Below are 8,852 nucleotides of genomic sequence, written 5' to 3'. Positions count from 1 at the left end.
ATACATTGGAGTCATACTAAGCACGTTTCTTTTGAAGCACTAATCTATAATAATGAATGCATATAATTTTGCTATTATAAATATGAGAAATAAGTGCATTAGTTAAGAAGTTAGGCTTTCCAAAGTGCTAATTATCAACCAAATACATTTTACAGTGTTTTAATGAGCACTTTTTCGTATCATGTTAATAATCATTAGCCATATTCATAGTAGTAATGATAATAATGTGCAAAACCATTAGTTAACTACAAAGTCAATAATGGATGATACTGATTCCGCATCTCCACTGCTCTAAAAGATACATACGTTTTTGGTGCAGTGGGAAAGTTCACCTGAATTTTCATTTGGCTGTTGTGAATGAAGATGTTCATGTGATTAACACAGATGAATGTGGGGTCAGTTAGTGGCAGCCTACAGAAAAAACAGGGATACCATTCCACTTCTGTCTTCTAAGAAGCAGAAGTTGTCATCAAAGATTATTACACTGATTCCTGAGGAGGGTTCTGCAGATTTCTGTTCATGGACACTCTCTCAGATGCCTTGTAGATGCCTTGTTTTAGTAGTTTCTCATGAAGAAGTTCCAGCAACACAACTTAGTGTTTTTAAAGATAACTCTGGAATAATGCTCTTGATATGTTATCTGAATGGATATTCAGGAAGATTGTCCTGATATTCCTTCTTTGAAAACATTCACGGTAATTTTACCAAAAATGTCTGTAAGATGTAATCATTGTTTGGGTGGTGGGCTCAGCCAGGAATGGTTATGTGGAGAAATTCTAGTTGACATTGAGCTACATTTGCCCCCTATTTTACTGCTTGGAAAAACATTTATAAGAAAACATTTATAAGCTTATTTGTAAGTAAAATATTTTGCTATACTAATATCAGGAACATTTTATGCTACTAGTAAAATGTGGGCATTTTTTTAGAGACAGTTCATGGATTGTGAAACAAAGCGTATGTCTTATAAACCAGAAGAGAGAAGGAGTGTCACTAGCTGTCTCGTTCTTTGTCTCAGATTTAAGCACATATATTTAGTAAAAGTGTGTTGTTGCTTAATTTTTAATTTATTTAACCACAACATCTATTCTAGCTTTAGATATACCCAATATAAATATCAAAAAACTTCTTTAAATCAGCAAACATATATTTGGTTTCCCCTTTACTATCTTTCATTTGCTTTATCTTCTTTTGCGGGGCATTAACTTCCAGGAATAAACTGCTCTTGTCTTTAAAAATGAACCGGTAGTCCACATGTTTGTGAAATGGATTAAGCTCATCATGATGCTGATTGTCTGTAATTACATGCAAGATTGATGTATTCAAAAGCAACTGTTCCATGTATCTCTGTCTCTGATACTACCTCTTTAATCTCTTTACCAGATTTGATTTTTCCCTAACAAACCAACATATAATTATTGAGCAGGTGAGATTCTTCTTTCCATGAAAGATCAAGATCCAGATGGGATGAGCAGTGTCAAGGCAGATATGACAGATTAAGTTCTCTTAACTTAGTGTAAGCACCAGTAGAAGTGGGTTTGGGGCAAAACTCCTGCCTCTACTTATTTTTACTGCAGGGGAAAGTCACAGCCAACAAGAAAATGGAGTGGAATACAGCAGCCCATGCTGCATCCTCTTCACCTGATACTGGCTCTCCTTCTCTTTGTCCCCCTTTAAGCCATGAAGTGAGGAATGACTGATGGTGGGAGTGCCATTGAGAGAGGGGGGATTTGGGGCCAGGAGGGTCCTTAAAAAAGATAAAAGCATTAAACAGCACAATTAGGGAGCTGAACCCCACTCCAGCACTCTGTGGAGGCTGGAGGAGTGATTCCTTGCCAAACTGAACTAAATCAAAAGTAACTCCATTAGAGCAGACAGATTAAAACCCTTGTGAAGGAGACCAGAATTGATCCCCATGTGGGAAAACAAAAAGCACTTTAGATAATCGTATGGAAAGCAGGGAGCTGAAAAAGGTAGTATCCTACCTGACAGAAATCTTGATAACCTGGAAAACTAGGAAAAAGCCTTCTAATGTAAACATCTCATCTTGAAAAAACCAAAAAAACCAGACAATCTCTTGACATTTATGTAAGAATCAATCTCATAATGAAATTAAACATTACAGACAACCTGAACAGTGCCTGTGGGGACTCCACAGGGAAAGAAGAGGAGTCAAAAAAGCAATCCTCCCCATTCTGCTGGGAAGGAGAGGACTGCAGGCTTGGGAGGCCACACTGGAGGAGTCAGATTAAAGGAAAATAATCTTTTACATAGTCCTGTGATGTCAGTGACCTGGACTGAAAGGAAAGAATTCCTTCTCAAAAAATGTTTGTACAGAGAAGGAGCACAGGTATTTGTCTCCTGCAGATCAAGAGAATACTTTGTAAACAAAATGCAAGTCTCCTGGGCTTTGGATTCTAGAAACAAATTATTCTTTGGAAAAAAAGACCCTCAAGCTGTGCATAATCCACAGTACTGCCATTTGGGGACTGACTGTAACCTGTTTAGCCCATATACTGTGTTTACAAGTACTATGCTGACAGTTCTCAGAAGTGTGTAATTAAATTCCTACTTCTCATTGAAGCCATTGGCAAAACTTCCCCTGACTTCAGTAGTGCTGGATTAAGCTTTCTCTTAATGTCATGAGAATCTGAAAAGCAAAACCAATCCAGATTTTGCAAATGGTCCCTTCTCTTTAATGTGGATCCAAACAAAACCATAACATAAAAAAATAAAAAAGACTTCAACATGAACAAAATAAGGATGAAGCTTCATATTGTGTGTCCTGAATTTTTTTCCAGAAGATACACAAAACTGAGTCACATGGGGGACTACAGTTGTGTAAATACCATGTAGCAAAAAATATTCCTTGGTTAGTCTGCTCTTTTTGGCACAATCTGTCTGGCAGAAGCGTGTACATTTTTGTTGTTGTTGTAGCTCAAGAGCTCCTGGTGAGTAATTCCTGCTCTGCAGATGGTATATGATGTAGATGATTCTTTAGGTCCAATTTCAAGCTGTAGCTCTGTGGTTTATCACAAAGTGTTTTGCTGTAGTCTGATGGCAGGAACTCTGAGAAGCCAGTTTCCAGTGTTAATTTTCAAATACATGCAGTTGCTTCACAGACATATCCCTCACTATTAATTTACATTTAAAAACAACAAGAAATTGGAGTGCCTGACTGTAGAGGAAGTTCTTTCCTTCTAAGTCCCATCTACACCATATGGGCCAGACTACTCATATGTAGAAATAGGAAACATTCAGACCATAAATAAACCACAGATAGAGATGTATAGAATAGAAGGTGACCTGAGTTTCCTTCAGTGTTTTAGGGGATTATGCTGGTACTCACTGGATAGATGTTTGACAATAACTGCTATTCCCAAACTTAAGTGGATTTGTCACAGCAGTGACCTCTTGTCCTTGCTGCAGTTCCCTTAGGATATGAAGGAAATTCCCTGCTTCCTATTAGGAAAGATGAAGGGTCCATTTCTTCAGACACAGGAGCTGGGAGAAACAGTTCACCCAATTAGCAGACAACATCCTTGTTCTGGTGTTTCTACTGCTGTGTGACAGGACCAGGCTTTCCGCTCTTACCAGTTGAACTATATCAGTAACACTCCATCCTTCAGTCCTGTCTTTGAGTTGTCAACATTTTTCTTTGGCTTTAGTAGTGACATAATGGGCTAAGTAGGGCTCAGGCAGATACTGCATTTCAACATGGGCACCAGAATAGGACTGCAACTGCTGTGATCACTCACCAGCATGCCAGACCTGGACTGCCCTTCTCTGGCTTCACACGTTTTTTCCTGTCCCCTCCTGCCCCAGTACTACCATCTCCCCTTCCCCGGGACAAAAGGAGTTGCCTACTTCTGTCTTACCTATGCCTTACTCTCCTTTTGCTGTCTGCCCCCAGCTTCTGTGGTCCAAGGTTTCCTGGTACACAACTACAATATGTGATCAAAGCTTTGGTGAATACAATTACTCTTTTCTGACACTTCTCGTAAAACACTGTCAGCTGTATGTTGTTTCTCAGTGATTTTTTTATTACATCCGAAGATTTGAAAACATGTATGCAGTCAAATGTTTCTACTTCATGCATTTTGCTTTCTGAAGACATTTTATCCTTGCTTTTATTCCTACTACATTTCCACGAATGGCAGGTCTCTTTTCTTTTTTCAGTGAGTGTGGGAATTACCTATCAGATTGTGCTGAAGAAGAAAACCTGTCTTTTCAAGTATTTATGGGAATAAAATAATAATAAAACAATAATGCTATTATCCATACTCTTGATTACCGGGATTATCTCATTGTATATATACAGATCCTCCAGATAGGCAGATTATGTGATCAGAAGGTTCTTAGTGGGCCCCAGGCTCAGAGTGCACATTAAAGCGGATCAAGCCTGCTTTAATTCATGTTCTGCTTCGCTAATTCTTCTGCTCTTTCTCAGGAGAATTTCTGAAATATGTTATTGATTTGGGGCCCAGTGCAGTGTCCAGTGAAGTGGATGGACAGCCACTGACTTTGATGGACAATAAACTGGGGCTGGCTTGAAGCAGCAGCATGTAAAGAAAAATGTATTTCACCCCTCTGGGACTAGAGGCGTGTCGGTCTTTCACATACGATGGCAGACCTTGAGTATCTCACCCGTATTTTTTTAACATTGTTAACAAATGCCTCTAGAATCTAGTGAGCATGTCTCCTTCTAGCTATACACAAATCTGAGGTGGTTAAGGGAGCATAGGAGAGGGCCAGCTCTGTCCCTTAGAGTATAGACAGGAAATGGAACAAACGTTTTGTCTGAGTGAACAGTTTTCAGGCAGGCAATGGGGCTTGCTTATAAAGTGGGTTTCCAAGAAGCTGACAAGTCTTCATGGCTCAGCTAGCAGGTAGCAGTTTGAGCAGTGAATAAAGGAAACCATCCTCCAAATATGCTCTGGCCATCAGCATTTTTTTTAAGATACATGATTGCTTTTTGACAAGGATATATGCTCTGAATCACTTAAGCATTTTGAGAAAATTCCTGTATAGAGTTTGGAAACACAATAATGCAGAGATGAAAGACTCCTTTAGAATTAATGATGAGGACGTAACTGAAGTGACATCCGTGCTGAAATGCCACTACCTTAAAATTTTGTTTTCCACTTACTGTGTTTCTAAATGTGCCTGTGGCTCCTGCTCTTTGTCATATATTTGGCAAATAACAGAGCTAGATGTCAAGAAACATGGAGTTCATCAGTGGAAAAAGTTATGGGGTAGGAGTGAGCATTTTACGGAATCTGAGAAAATTAAAGGCAGGGGAGCAGTGGAAATGTCTTTTTACTTAAAAACAACAAATAATATTAAAATTATGAGTGATAAAAGAGAAAAGCATAGGTGAATAGATAAGGTGCATCAGGAGTAATGGGAGAAGACGCAATAGTGGTGGAAAGGAGGTCCTGTGAATGGGGGGAAAAATTGCTGCACATCAACAGCAGAGGTGGAAGACTTGAGTTAAAAATCCAAGTATAGGAAATCATTGAAAAAGGGCTTTAGAAGGTCATGACAGACAACAAGAAGTGACTGCGGGGTGTTCAGTAGCAGTATTTTGAAAAGACTATCCAGTGATTTCACAGGGTAATATTCCTTTCTTCACTCCTTCTCTTGTTTCACAGGGAGGAGGGTAATTTATAATTTATTTATATTTAAAACGTAACTATTCCACATGTGAGATGAAAATAGGGTTGGTCATGTTTGGCTCTGAAGTCCATTCCAGGTACAGGACCCAGTGAGAAATCCTCTACTTGTCAGACCTCTAATATTATACTCTGACAACACTGTGCCATGGCAGTCTAACCTTTCCTAGATTCCTGGGCCCAGCTGTGATGCCAAGACACCCAGTTTAATTTGTTTTTTCCTGAACACCAGTTTTCAGTGTAGGAAGAGCCCTATGAAGCAGAGGTGCACTTGTGTGACTACAGCCTCAAAGAAAAAACACGGGTTTCCAAAACAGCTTGTGAATGTCCTTTTGGTGGTCTACTTTGTGTCCTGGCCTGAATAAAAGTAACATACTGTTCAAAAATACTGTCCTGGAGGAAGAAAGCAGTGTGTTCTCCCAAGGGCAAAGCTGAAAAGCAGAAGCAAGTGCTATCAAGCAAGACCCTTCTTCTTTGTTTTTAATTTAAGGAAAGCTGATTTGGTTAAGCTTGGGCTGGATGGCTTTCAAATGCAACTCTTCCAAGCTACTTTAGGTGAACCTGATACCATCTTTGAGTCAGACTAGTCTCTTAAAATGCAGCAGGACCAAAAAAGGACTTGCGATTAAGGAGACTGCTCATACTTGGTGTCCTGGAAGCGTGCCAGGCTATGAGATGATATTTCAGTCCTTTGCATTCCTAAGAATGTCCTTTTGTCCCATGAAAGGCTGACATCTTCCTGTGTCATAACAAAATGGTGAGCCAGGGAGGGAGGTGTCTGTCTAATGAATCAGTCTAGAGACCAAGGGCTCCTGGTAGGCTGACTGACTGTTACTGTCTGTTGCTTTTCTGGGCTCTGCAAGGAAGGGGTGCCAGGATCCCAGGCTCATCCCTGTCCTCTGCCTGCCCCCTGTTGGCTGATCCATCCAGCCTGAGATGGGCCTGCCCCCCCCTTGTCTTACAGTACTTGCAAGAGCTGGACACAAAAAGATGTTCATGGAAAGTCACCACCAAGTGACAAAATCATCTTTTTGTCTCTCCCTTAACGTGACAAAAAGGGTTTGTTTCTGTCTTGTCAAACTCTGTGATTTACGTTTAAAAGGATGAGGACCATACAATTAAACATTTGGTGTGCTGTGCTGGATGCTGACAGCTACTTTCATTTCTGGTTATATTTGCTTTCATTTCTGGTTCAGATTTCCTTACAGTGGCTTTCTTGCACACAAAACCTCCCATGTCAAAATCATAAGCATACAACTTCATAAACATAATATGGTTATAACTGCTACGAATCACCCTTGTATGAAGCAACTGCATGTTGCTTCCAGGTAGTTAAACTGTTCTCTTTTTAGGTTTAGCATATAGAAATGTGAATGCCAGAAGGTCTGCCCTCAGATATTAAATTTGCTCTGAAGTGGGTGAGGACTTCAGCAAGCTTGCTGAGGGCAGAATTGAGACATTTGTGCTGTAAAGGAGATGGAAAAGCTATGTTATTTTTCTGCCACAGTAACTAACCACCCCACAGATCCTTCTTTAGAAGGACATAACTCTTCTCCTAGACTAGAGGGCCATCTAGCTCAGTATACTAGGCTGACAGGGCTACCGGTAGATGCTTAGGAACAGTATATAAGCACAGGTACCTACTGCAGGATTTTTCTTTTGGTGCCTCCTCTTACCATTCAGGGGCCACAGTTTTTGAGGTTTATTATGCAGAAATTGAATAAGAGCTACCACGTTTATAGTCACTTACTGACTAACCCATTATCTGAAAGTTGCTGTGTTACTAATGAGTACTCAAGTGTAGCCCTGCTAACATTGTGAAGCTTTTGATATCTGTTCCTAGGATTTTTTGACTAATATATCTTAATGCAGTGAACTAATCAGCCCTCCTGAAGTAATTTTCAGTTCTATTTTCACGACCAGGATCCTCATGTGCTCCTCATAGTGTGTAGGCAATTCACAACCAGAAAATGCCAGCTGGCCTATCTCACAAGGCAGCTGTGTGCAGCTGTCTTTCAAGAGGTGTCAGGCAATTGACAAGTTGTCCAGAATGTTGTTAGATATGGGCATAAATATTTTTCCATGAGCCTATGAAGTCGGGAAGTACATTGAATGGCTGTCCTGTTTTGGCCCTTCAAACTTGCAGCAGGAGCAGGAAGAAGTCTCTTCATGGCTCTGTGCTGCAGGAATACAGACATCTAGGTGGCTATAGAGAAGACCTCAGTAACTTAGAAACCAGCCTTGCCTCTCATCTTGTTTGATTGAATTACAAGGTCTGGAAATTAGAACTGTTTTTCGAACTCAGTTGGGTTCCTGGGGACAACAACAATGCAGGCTGCAGAACTTTGCCAGGCTTCCAATTTGAAGTGATCATGAGGTAAAATGGAGCCAAGAGCAAAAAGTCCAAAGTCAAATCAACAATAAGGGTGGGGGATGCAGGGAGGTAAGAACAGGAGTTGTGCTGCATAGGGAGAAGAGTCAAGTAAGAGCCTCCAGTGACTCAATCTGTCAAATAAAGCATATTCTGCCAGAACACCTATAGAAGGCCTAGAGGGATGGGATAAGTAACAGTGTTACAGCACACAGCACTGCTTTCCAGGCTTTCTAGGAGTCCCTTTTGCATCTGTGTGCACCTGTTCTGCCCTTCACCCCAAGAGAGCTGCAGGCCAGGTAAGCTGAGCTGCCACTCAGGAGTGATGTGAGGATTTTTCAGCAACCTGCAAAACACAAAGATCCTGGTGGAAGGCAGAATTACTCTTTTGAGACAGGGAATGGTTAGAAAGAGGATTTGAGGCCTATGTCCAGAAAAGTCAATGGAAAAAAATCATGCATGCTGGCTGTGAGCATAGATGCTTTCTGTCCAACATGTGCCAGTTTGCTGCATTTGCAGATGGTGTATCAAGGGAGCCTCTATGGCCAGTTACAGCAATTCCTGCACTAATGTGAACAGAGCTTTTGATGCCGTGGTTTGAAGTAAAATGACCCAAATATAATTACACAAGCTTATTAATTTATTTGTTATGGGTCGGTAACCCTTCATAGTCTATAGCACCAGTTACAGGAAGGGCCAGGGGGATTAAAGCTTGAATTTAGCACAGTCAGATTCCTATATGGAAATTGGAAGAAGCGAAGCACTAAATTGCATGTTTTATGATGATATCTTGTTAAAGAACAATT

The 8,852-nt window shown here is 40.5% G+C and overlaps 1 long non-coding RNA gene across 1 annotated transcript; it reads left to right on the top strand.

Moving 5' to 3' along the window:
- The first annotated feature begins 1,195 nt into the window (after positions 1–1,195).
- On the top strand, positions 1,196–4,555 carry LOC139794619 (uncharacterized). Its single transcript, XR_011725193.1, has 2 exons — positions 1,196–1,307; positions 4,180–4,555. It is a non-coding gene; the product is annotated as an uncharacterized lncRNA (long non-coding RNA).
- Positions 4,556–8,852: the final 4,297 nt, after the last annotated feature.

The sequence above is a fragment of the Heliangelus exortis genome, chromosome 3 (assembly GCF_036169615.1).
Source record: "Heliangelus exortis chromosome 3, bHelExo1.hap1, whole genome shotgun sequence".
NCBI classification, from domain to species: domain Eukaryota; kingdom Metazoa; phylum Chordata; class Aves; order Apodiformes; family Trochilidae; genus Heliangelus; species Heliangelus exortis.
Note: the sequence above shows the minus strand (reverse complement) of the source record. Positions and strands in the feature narration are given on the sequence as shown.